The following is a 13,020-nucleotide window of genomic DNA, read 5'->3' on the forward strand; positions in this document are numbered from 1 at the left end:
AATATTTTTTATATGTGAGAAGTTACATACATATTTTCATACACACACATATATGTGTGTATACATCTCAAATAATATAAAATAAGGCAGTTACAATCCAAGATAAATAAGTGGTATAAGAAAAAAATGTAATATCTTTGCTGTCTCTGCAGTGAACAATGTTTTCATATTCACCATGATATAAGCAATACCTACATTAAATTTGGTAAATGACCTACAGAAAACACACAGCAAATTTAAATTTAAATTTATGACTTAAGAAATATGTAAGAGTATTAGCCTTCACAATGCAAAAAATGAAAGTGCAGTCGAATTTGGGAGGGAAAGTTAGGTAGAATTGCTGAAAAGAAGGAACGTATGAAAAGTGGGAGTGGTAAGAGATACTAACTATGGCTATTGAAACAGGAAGAAACATGTTCCTATACCCCTCAAAATTACAAAGATAAGCAATATTAGAAATGAAGTTTGAAAGATATGACTAGGGGTGATATATATTTTATGTATATATTATATATATACATATATACCATATAATTTCATTACATTCCTTATTAAACAGAACCTCATACAAGGATTAAATGCTAATAACACTTAATAGCAGCAGAGACAGAGAAAAATGGCAGTGAATTCTAAGGATGGAAAGGAATTCAAGATAATGTATCTACATTATGTCCACTTTTTCACAATGATACAAAGAAATAGGAGAGATTGCTGAGAAAATAAAATCGCAGGAAGAATTGCAGGAAGAATTCTCTAGGCCTACTGACACTCAAACTCTTAACTTGGAACAGTCCATCTAAGAAATAAAGGGCGAGGAAGTTTATCCTCCTTTAACTGCCTCTCAAGTTTCACCCCATGGGAAGTTAACTTTCATTATTACAGGTTTAGTAACCGGATCCCCATGGTAGCTCCTCCATGAGCCAGATAATACATTATCTGGTGTGGCATTTTCTGATATCAGATGTGGTGAAGGAGTTGGAGCTGGGTCTTGTGACTAGTCACATTCATGTGGCAAAACTCCAGAGGCCCACACAACATAGTTGGCTATGGTGGTGGTGACAGAGGGTTAAGCAGTTGATGATCTAGGAGACATGGAAAACAGAGAATCTCTGTAGTCAGCCTTTGGAGATCTAGCAGAAACAGAGAGGGGAGAGTGTATACCTTGACACTGTTTTCTGTGGTGGCTCCCCTTGGACTCACTCAATTGGAAGTCGAAGATGAAGGAAGCCCACCGATGCAGTCCTGTGGCATCAGAGTGAAGGGCAGGGAAAGCCTCTTGGGTCACAGAGCTGGGTGGGGGAGGAGGGAAAAAGGTGGATAGTGCATCTGATGGGGAAAATGGAAGATATCAAGAGCCGTTCTCATCATTTACTCATCACTGCTCTTTGATTCTTATACTATATTCATTGTATAATGAAGGTACCTGTAAAGGTTTTGTCGTTAACACTGACACCCTCAGAAATTGTCATTTGTTCTTCCTCTAACCTTCTTCTTTTCAGAAAAAACAACATTACACTGACTTTGCCTAACCTATAAAGAGCTTCTTTTTCTCCTTCACTATAATAATCCAACTTATTTTTTTAGCTAAGCATCAACAAGTTTTAAATGCATTTCCTTGATGAATACAAAATTATTTTAAGAAAAGACAATGAATAACAATATAATGTAGTATCCTGAGATAGAGAATTCTGCAATTAAAATAATGAAAATAATATTTTCCTATGGGTTAGGACAATTTTGATGGTGGGGAAATCATGAAGGAGTATGTAAGGACCATTGTTTGGACTGAAATGAGTTTCACGATTTGTAATTGTTTTCTATATATATATATTTTATCATAATATTTTAAATAATAAACTAAATAGTTAATTTTAGATCCCATTGATGTTAAACTATAACTTCAGTTAATGCATTTTATTAATATTGGCAGTAATAATATCATTATAGATGTTGTTACTTAATAGACAGATGGTTTATATTCTGAACTACTTGTATGACTTTGGGCAAACAATTGATCTTTCTGAATCTTGTCTTCTATAATGGGTAATATCTACCTCACACAGCTGTAGGATGAACATATTTTCTGCTAGTCACTACCCCAAGAACTAAAAATACAAAATTGAATGGTAAACACATCATTCAAATACAATATGGTAAGTGTGATATTATTCAACATAGAGGATAGTATGTGTAAAAACAGAAAAAAAAGGAAGGCATGGATAATATACCTGAGTGATCAGTCCTCCTAATATAGGATACATTCCTATTTGTACATAAAACGCTAAAAATTACGAGTATGTGGGATATAAATTTAGGCAGCCATATAATTTTTGCATACTTTTCTCTTATATAAGCATGTAGCATAATATGACCTCTGAAAAATTTATTTCATTTTTTCAGTCTCATGCTGCTAAAACAGTTCTTAACTATATATGGTTTCTGCATATTTCTTTATAATAACCTCATGGGAGCATTTTCTAGTATTTCATTATAATAATCTCATGGAAACATTTAATTGGTAAGAAAACAGTTGCAAGAAAAACAAAGATGCATGATAGAGCTATTGACCTACATCAGAAACTAGTTATTAAAATATGTGAGTCATGGGCAAAGATTTTACATGAACCTGACTTTTGATTTCTACAGTGAATTCTACTAAAAAATAAATGTGACATATATGATTTCTTTTTTAATTGGAGTTAAAATTGCTTTACAATGATGTGTTAGTTTCTGTTCTACAATGAAGTGAATCAGCTATATGTATAACTATATTCCTCACTCTTGGACGCCCCCCATTTCACCCATCTAGGTCATCACAGAGAACAGAGCTGAGCTCCCTGTGCTTTACAGCAGGTTCCCACTAGCTATCTATTTTACATATGGCAGTTTATTTATGTCAAAACTAATTTCCCAATTAGTCTCACCCTACCCTTCCTTACCCCATATCCACATGTCTGTTCGCTACATCTATCTTTCTATTCCTGCCCTACAAATAGGTTCACTTGTATCATTTTTCTAGATTCCACACATATGCATTAATATATGATATTTGTTTTCCTCTTTCTGGTTTACTTCACGCTGTATGATAGACTCTAGGTCCGTCTACCTCACTACAAATAACTCAGTTTCATTTCTTTTTATGGCTGAGTAATATTCCATTATATATATGTACCACATCTCTTTTATTCATTCATCTATCACTGGACATTTAGGTTCTTTCCATGTCTTAGCTATTGTAAATAATGCTGCAATGAACACTGGGATACATATGTCCTTTTGGATTATGATTTTCTCAGGGTATATGCCCAACAGTGTGATTGCTGTGTCATATGGTAGTACTATTTTGTTTTCTAAGGAACCTCCATACTGTTCTCCATAGTGACTGTATCAATTTACATTCCCATCAACAGTGCAGGAGGGTCCCCTTTTCTCCACATCCTCTCCAGCATTTACTGTTTGTAGATTTTTTGATGATGGCCATTCTGACCAATGTGAGGTGACACCTTATTGTAGTTTTGATTTGCATTTCTCTAATAATTAGTGATGTTGAGAATCTTTTCATGTGTCTCTTGACCATCTGTATGTCAGATCCAATGCAATCTCTATCAAACTACCAAATGGCATTCTTCACAGAATTAACACAAAAGATTTTACAATTGGTATGGAAACACAAAAGGCCCCAAATAGCCAAAGCCATCTTGAGAAAGAAAAATGGAGCTGGAAGAATCAGGCTCCCTGACTTCAAACGATACTACAAAGCTACAGTAATCAAACAGTATGGTACTGACACAAAAACAGACATATAGATCAATTGAACAGAATAGAAAGCCCAGAGATAAACCCACACACATATGGTCACCTTATATTTGATAAAGGAGGCAGGAATGGAGAAAATACAACCTCTTCAATGAGTGGCTGGGAAAACTGGACAACTACATGTAAAAGAATGAAATTAGAACACTCCCTAACACCATACACAAAAATAAACTAAAAATGGATTAAAGAGTAAATGTAAGACCCGACACTATAAAACTCCTAGAGGAAAACATAGGCAGAACTCTCCATGACATAAATCACAGCAAGATCCTTTTTGGCCCACCTCTTAGAGAAATGGAAATAAAAACAAAAATAAACAAATGGGACCTAATGGAACTTAAAAGCTTTTGCACAGCAAAGAAAACCATAAACAAGATGAAAAGACAACCCTCAGAATGGGAGAAAATATTTGCAAATGAAGTAACTGGCAAAGGTTTAATCTCCAAAATTTACAAGCAACTCAATATAAAAAAACCCAAATAACCCAATCCAAAAATAGGAAGAAGGCCTAAAAAGACATTTCTCCAAAGAAGATATACTGATTGCCGACAAATACATGAAAGGATGCTCAACATCACTAATCAAATCAAAACTACAATGAGGTATCACCTCACACCAGTCAGAATGGCCATCATCAAAAAATCTACAAACAGGGCTTCCCTGGTGGTGCAGTGGTTGAGAGTCCGCCTGCTGATGCAGGGGACATGGGTTCGTGCCCCAGTCCGGGAAGATCCCACATGCCATGGAGTGGCTGGGCCCGTGAGCCATGGCTGCTGAGCCTGCACGTCCGGAGCCTGTGCTTCACAACGGGAGAGGCCACAACAGTGAGAGGCCCCCGTACCACAAAAAAAAAAAAAAAAAAAAAAGAAAAATCTACAAACAGTAAATGCTGGAGAGGGTGTGGAGAAAATGGAACCCTCTTGCACTCTTGGTGGGAATGTAAATTGATACATCCACTATGGAGAACAGTAAGGAGGTTCCTTAAAAAACTAAAAATAGAACTACCATATGACCCAGCAATCCCATTACTGGGCATATACCCTGAGAAAACCATAATTCAAAAAGACACATATACCCCAATTTTCATTGCAGCTCTATTTACAATAGTCAGGACATGGAAGCAACCGAAGTGTCCACCAACAGATGAATGGATAAAGAAGATGTGGCACATGTATACAATGGAATAGTACTCAGCCATAAAAAGAAATGAAATTGAGTTATTTGCAGTGAGGTAGATGGATCTAGAGTCTGTCATACAGAGTCAAGTAAGTCAGGAAGAAAAACAAATACCATATGCTAACACATATGTATGGAATATAAAAAAAATAAATAAAAATAAGTGTTTCTGAAGGACTTAGGGGCAGGACAGGAATAAAGATGCAAACGTAGAGAATGGACTTGAGGACACGGGGATGGGGAAGTGTAAGCTGGGATGAAGTGAGAGAGTGGCATGGACATATATACACTACCAAACGTAAAATAGCTGGTGGGAAGCAGCCACATAGCACAGGGAGTTCAGCTCGGTGCTTTGTGACCACCTAGAGGGGTGGGATAGGGAGGGTGGGAGGGAGATGTGAAAGGGAGGAGATATGAGGATATATGTATATGTATAGCTGATTCACTTTGTTATAAAGCAGAAACTAACACACCACTGTAAAGAAATTATACTCCAATAAAGATGTTAAAACATAAAAGAAAGCCTAGAGATAAACCCAATGACATGGTCACCTTATCTTTGAAAAAGGTGGCAAGAATATACAATGGAGAAAAGACAGCCTCTTCAATATGTGGTGCTGGGAAAACTGGACAGCTACATGTAAACGAATGAAATTTGAACACTCCTTAACACCATACAGAAAAGTAAACTCCAAATGGATTAAAGACCTAAATATAAGACCGGACACTATAAAACTCTCAGAGGAAAACAGGGAAAACACTATTTGACATAAACCACAGCCAAGATCTTTTTTGACCCACCTCCTAGAGTAATGAAAATAAAAACAACAGCAACAAAAAACAAATGAGACTTAATTAAACTTAAAAGCTTTTGTACAGCCAGGGAAGCCATAAACAAGATGAAAAGATAACCCTCAGAATGGGAGAAACTATTTGCAAATGAATCAATGGACAAAAGATTAATCTCCAAAATATACAAACAGCTCATGGAGCTTAATATCAAAAGAACAAACAACGCAATTAAAAAATGTGCAGAAGACCTAAAAAGACTTTTCACCAAAGTGACCTAGGTGATTTTAATAATATGTACTTGCTACAGAGGTCAGGGCATCTGTCTTCCTTTAGAGATCTAAATTTAGATCAAAACATAACATTCATACTTCTTAGATGGTTATATTGGAAAAATTCAAACATTTTTAAATAAAAAAGACAAGAGGACACTTCATTTGTCAGTAGTGAGACTACTCTCATTGATCTGAGAAAAAGCTTACCTTCTGATGTTGTTTTGAATTGAGTCCTGGCACAGAGAAACCAAGAACTTTTCAAAAGTAGTATCTTCTGGGCTTCCCTGGTGGCACAGTGGTTGGGAGTCCGCCTGCTGGTGCAGGGGACGCGGGTTTGTGTCCCAGTCCAGGAGGATGCCGCATGCTGTGGAGCGGTTGGGCCCGTGAGCCATGATCGCTGAGCCTGCACGTCCGGAACCTGTGCTCCAAGTCTTCTGTAAGTAAAAAGAGGGCAAAGGAAGCTGGACAAAGTTTTGATGTGGCTGAGAGAAGTTTATACTGAAACTAACAATAACAATAATAACAACTATTAAAACAGATAGGAAATGTTTAATAAAGAAAAATTAATTCTATTTTCAAGGCATTTAAGAAACAGCTAAACTTAGTAGTAATTTTTCTATCAAATTGTTTCATTTGTCATAGAAAATGAAAAGGAAAAACATACATTGAGAAAAAATATTAACAATACAGATATCTGACTAAGGACTTATATTCAGAATATATAAAGAACTCCTATAACTCCATTTAAAAAACAATAAAAATGGGCAAAAATTAAAGACACTTTACAAAATAATATATAAGCATGACAAATACACACATGAAAAAGTGACAAACACCCTTTAATCATCAGGAAAATGCAAACTACAATCACGATAATAGCACAGTAGATCCACTAAGATTGTTAAATATAAAGACTAATCATTGTTGGCAAGGATGTGGAGCAATAGACTCTCCTAGACTGCTGGTAGTAGCAAAACGGCACACAGACTTTGCAAGACTGACAATTTCTTAAAGAGTGAAAAATAAATTACCCTATCACTCAGCACTTCTATTCCTAGATATCTAACCAAGAGAAAAAAGAAAAATAAATCTACAAAGTGACTTTAACTCAATTGCTTATAGCAAGTTTATTAATAATGGACAAAAAGTGAAAAAACAGGCAAACTATATCCTTTAACAGGAGAGTGGATATACAATTTAGAGCATACTTATACAGCAGTGTATTTATTACTCAGAAGACAAATAACAAACTACTGATTATTAAGATAAAGTAGATGCTGATTTTTTCAAACACTTTGTTGTCACCTATAATTTAAATTACATTTTTTCTTTGATCTTTTAATATGATATGTCAACACATGAAATTGTTATTTTTATAAGTTAAAAATGATCACACATTGGCAATTTCATGTTTCAACCTCTATGTCATTTTGGTAATTTTCAAACTATTGCAATATCCTTTTCTCCCTGAAATTAACTTTCTATGATAAAGCTTTATTTTCCTTCTAATATTTTGGAAATTTTTCTTCTTTCTCTACAGTATGAATAGTTTAGTAGTCTATGAACTCCCTGTTTATTAAAAGTTTTATATAACTCATCTGGGAAAGTGCCTAGTTTTACTGCTAGTTTTGTGTTAGTATTTCTTACTTTTTGCAGTTTCTTTATTTTCTTCTGTAAATTTTTGTTACTATATTTTATCATAACACCATTCATTTTATCCAGATCTTTAAATTTAATAATCACACACATACAAAAAGTCTCAAATATCCAATGTCTTTGTTATCCCACAAGTAAACTTTCATTTAAAAGCATTGCTTTATTTCAATCAGTAGTAACAAGTGACATTTGTCAATTAAGCACAACGTCTACATTTTTAGATTATTCAGTCTTTTTTTGACTAACTACTCAGTCAGTTTACAGTCTTACTTCTTTCCACCTAATTTCTCCACGAGTTAGCATTCCTGATACAGGAATCTTATGTGGTATAATGCCATTAAGGTAAGTGTCAGATCAGTTGTCATTCTGCAATGCCATCTGATATGGCATATACTGTGTCTGGTGTCTTCTGGGGCCTGGTAACTGCTCTATTCACCACGCAGACCTGCCCTTCTATCACTGGTGAAGCTTCTACCAGTGAGCTTCACTGGTCAGGTAGGTCATTGCTAATAACCATGTACAGCTCTGCCTCCAGGGTCTGAGTGGCTTTAAAATTCCGTTGATGACATTCTTGCTCCTCTTGAGAACTACAGGAACGTTTTTTATCCTCTCTTATGCAGTGTGGGATCTTAAGAAAACTGAATGACTGGGGGTTGATCTCCCTCTTTAATATGCACTCTTCCTCATTTAACAACTACCTAATTTTTATTTAGCTTTCAAAACTGATCTCAGGAAGCCTTTGATTATCAACTGTTTCTTCTGTCTGACAGTTAATCACTGAGATTTCATAGTGACTTGTGAATACTTTGGCAATGTTTTTCTAATAATTTTCATCATTATCTTAAGAAAATAGTGTGTTTCTTATTTATAATTGTTTATTATCAGTTTCATCTGATTAGAATGTAGTCTCCACCACAAGCGTAAACGTATTTTTTACATTTTTTCTGCTGCTCTACTCCAAGCCTGGAACATGTAGTAAGGATTGAACTAGTACTTGTTGAATGTATTTGTCTCTTGTCTAACTTCCTTACTAGACTGTGTTTTTTGAGCCATGGACTATCTTTTTCTTTGTTATACCCCTCATGATTAACAGAATGTCTAATGGTGGATACTCAGTCAAGTATTATTGAATAAATGCTACAACACAGTCTTACCTCATTAAATTAATTACAAATTAGCAGTGGAAAAGAATGAACAGAAAAGCCTATTTGAAACCTTAGTCTAGAAGTAGACCTTATATGTCTATGGCTATACCACCCTGAACACGCCCAATCTCATCTGATCTCAGAAGCTAAAAAGGGTTGGGCCTGGTTAGTACTTGGATGGGAGAAGTAGGTCTTATTCTATGCAAGGCCTTTCTTGAATTTTCCTACAGAATTTAGCCCTCCTAAGCTTATGTGATTGCATGTATCACATTTAATTGAAATTATGCATTACATTTATCTTCCTTATTAGATTTTGAATCATTTGGGACAAGAATCATATGTTATTAATCTTTGTTATTAACATCTTTCAGTGTCTTTCAGAAAAAAAATAAGGAATGTTGAGAAGAAAAATTGTCCACAAACAGGTGTGTTTTGAGGTTTTCCAATTCATTGAAGGGAAGGTATATTTTTCATTAAAGAATATGATCTCCTAATGGATAGAGAAAACTATGTAATCATATTATCTTAATGGTGGAAGAAACTTAAATTAGCTGGCTAGAATGACTAGGTTTAATGCATACTCTTAATGAGACTGAGGGCTTCTCTATGTGAGCTTTCTTTTCTGGTTTTCTGTTGTTTCAGGATCTCAGTTGTTTCCTTAATATGAGATAGTTGTAGTTTGAGACAGCATTGCTATTTTCTGGGAAGAGCTCTTTCTTGGATTATTTAACCTCCCTGAAAACATGGGACATGTTTTGTTCATCATTGTAATATTTGTGTTTAATAAATTCTTGATGGGTGGATGGATGCATGGATGATTAATAGATGAATTAATGAATAGCATGTGACCTCAGGCAAGTTAATTTTCATTCTATGATTCTTTGATTTCCTCTGTAAATCATTTCCTTATCCATGGTTCATTCTTCTAACCCTTGATATTTTACCGCTAATTAATACCTCAACCTCGGATCACCAAAAATATCTTTTCTAAATCATATAGTATGTGGTCATTTAATTATTAGAGTTGTGTAAATAGTTAAATATTACCACCCATCAATGGATAATACATTTAACATTGTAATACATATTTTTATTTTTTATAAAGCAATTTCTCCTTTATTATTTTACTTAGCCTTTAAAAATATTATAAGCTAAATATTGTATCCATTATATATATAAAGATAGAGTCAGACAGGTCAATTTCCTAGAGAGAAGTTCTGTGCACGTTGTTTAAGCTTGTTAAAATACAAAGATTTCTTGTGAAGAGTAAAAGATAAATCTTGAGACATGAATAATTAGAAAAAAAGGAAGGGGATTGTTAATGGAGTCTCTAACTCAATGAAAATATTCAATTGAGGGTAAATGTCAAATTGAAGATGAATTTACCATAACAATACTTGAATTTCTCTCATTCTGCTTGTCAAGTGATCAGATCCACTCCCAGAGGATGCAGAATCAGTCAAGAAGCTAATCCAAATCAAAAGAAGTCAAATTAAGTGGAAATATACATAAACAATTTGGATCATGGGGTCATAATAATAGAATTTAAAACAAGACACCTTCTACTTCAGATTCAACACTTTTAAAATTTTTATTTAGGCAGAGGAACTAAGCTCTCTGTTATTTACGTCAAACTTTGAATGCCCTTATAAGTTTGTGATAACTTTATGTGCTAATTGATGTGTGTCAATAATTTTACAGTAATTAGTTTGGACTCACATAGCCTTGGTGATTCTGGAGTCGGTAGCATCTAAAATTAAAGAAGATTCTTACAATCCAATGTTTTTGTCCTCATTGGTAAGAATATCGGTGCAAATGGGACCAAGACTTGCTTTGATTTCTGTGTGGATCAGTCAACTTTTGTCTGTTCTATCCCACTACCACATGATCCTAAAAGCACCCTGCAAAATATCTGACATATATTAGAAAAATAATAAGTACTTTTGATTCGAATTAAGTTTAATTCAATTTGAGATCTTGTATATATTCAACGCACTCTGTAACAGGATCATCAAGAACCTACTTGTATTACCAAATCAATTTAAAGCCTTGTCCTTATATAGCTATAAAATACATGATCTCAGCATCTAAAGAGAACCACAATTTCTATTTTCATTTTATAAGCATCTTGTAGTCAGCCACAACTACAAAGGTAATTAGTGTAGAAATTGGGTCCAGCCCTAATCTCAGGATTATTAATTCTCTTATTTTAGGAAAAAAATCAATGTACCTAGAAATTGGTTATACAGAGAGAAGAGTGATAGTCTCCAAAGCATGTGATTTAAATTTTGAATAATTTCTTTTAGAGTTCTTGTCTAATAATAATTATATTTCTGAGATAGTTCCCACTGATTTCAACACTATTCAAGTTGACTAATTCATTCAAAGGGAATGTTAATGGAAGGGAAGAACTCATTACAAATAAGCCTCAATACCTACTGTACTGCTATAAGAGCAAATTTTGAGGTTGAGGCCTAAAAACCCGGAGCAAAATGTTTTCATATCTGCAATGTATTATTATCCCAATATTGCAAAGAATTAAATCATAGACATATCATTTTCCTTTGAATTTCAAAGATTTTATCTTCTTCTACTATGGTGTAAGTTTCAAGATCCTTAGCCATAAGATGTCTCCTTTATGTCAATGACAAATACAGCCCAGAAGCTAACATTAAATTAGATTGTAAAATTATCAGAAAATTGGTAAACTCTTTGCATTCAATTAATATCTCAGTGTGATATAAAGAAAAGGATTTGGGCTTTGGGAAAAAAAAAGATTGTGGTGTGAAGCTCAAACCTGCTATAAATATATGTATTATATTTATATAATATTATACTATATTATATATGCTATATATATATTTAGTATAGCTTTGAGCAAGGTCCTTAAATTCTTCACTTCTCAATTTCATTTTCTTTAACACTAATCTAGTAATATTTTGCAGAGTTGTTCTAAGTACTAGAGGAAAGCATAGTGCAGTAAAAGCATTGGCTACATGGTAGATGTGATATTCAGAATTCACTCATTCATATCTTCAACAAATATTTACCAAGCAATTAGATATTCCAAACATTAAGTTTGGAATTTATATTAATGAAAAAAAGACAATGGCCCTATGCTGAGGAAGCTTATATTCTTGTTTGGAGAACACCAAAATGACAAATAAATATGTACAATATTAAGTGGGTTTTGAGGACTAAGGAAGAAATAAAGTAGCAAAGAGGTCGAGGAATGCCAGTTTGAAGAGAAGGAAGACCTCTCAGACAAGGTGATATTGGAACAGAGACGAGAAGGATTTGAGGGCATGAGAGAATAGGATGTTTTCTGGCAGAGGGAATAGCAAATGCCAGACCCCTGAGACAGAAGCATACTTAGTGTGTTTAAGCAACAGTGCGGAGGCCACTGTGAGTGAGCCAGAGCAGCAACATGCAGTGAAAGAAGAGGTAAGAGACTAGCTATATAATATCTTGTAAACCACTTTAAGGGGTTTGGGTTTTACTCTGAGATGGAAAGTTATTGGAAGGTGTAAGGAGAGGAGTGACATGATCATTTTGAAATTTTAAAAGGATAATTCTGTCTGCTGAATTGAGAACTGATATAGAGAGGCAAAGGCAAAGGCAGAAGCAGTTAGACTTGTCAGGGAATCAATATCCCTTATCTTGATTAAAACATTCATTGTGTTGGAAATTCATTATTATTTCACCAAACTGAATATAATAGGGATGGTGCAGCGTGGCAGAAACCCATGTGCATATATCACATCCCCTTCTGTATTGCAGCAACACGAGTCCAATTCTTAGAACATTTAATTCAGCAATTGTTTATTGACTGTCAGCTTTTGAACTGTATTACTATATTGAGTAGCATTGCAGAAAGAACTCTCCAAGAAAGCTTTTCTACTTAAAATGCCTGTACTCTCATTCAAGTTAACAAACATTACTGAATGTCTAATATGAGTAGATATCTGTGTTCACAGCAGGGGAGATGCAAAGGGCATGTTCTCTGCCATCAAACAGCCATCTGAAATAATGTTTATGAAAAGGAGGTAGCATGAACAATATTCCTGAATCAATATTAATTTAGAAATTGTACATGGAACATAACAACTGTGAAAAAAATTCTCTAGGAACCAAAAAAAAAAAAAAAAAAAAGGAAGGGGAAA

The sequence above is a fragment of the Grampus griseus genome (genome assembly GCF_964374135.1).
Source record: "Grampus griseus genome assembly, chromosome: 1".
Taxonomy (NCBI): domain Eukaryota; kingdom Metazoa; phylum Chordata; class Mammalia; order Artiodactyla; family Delphinidae; genus Grampus; species Grampus griseus.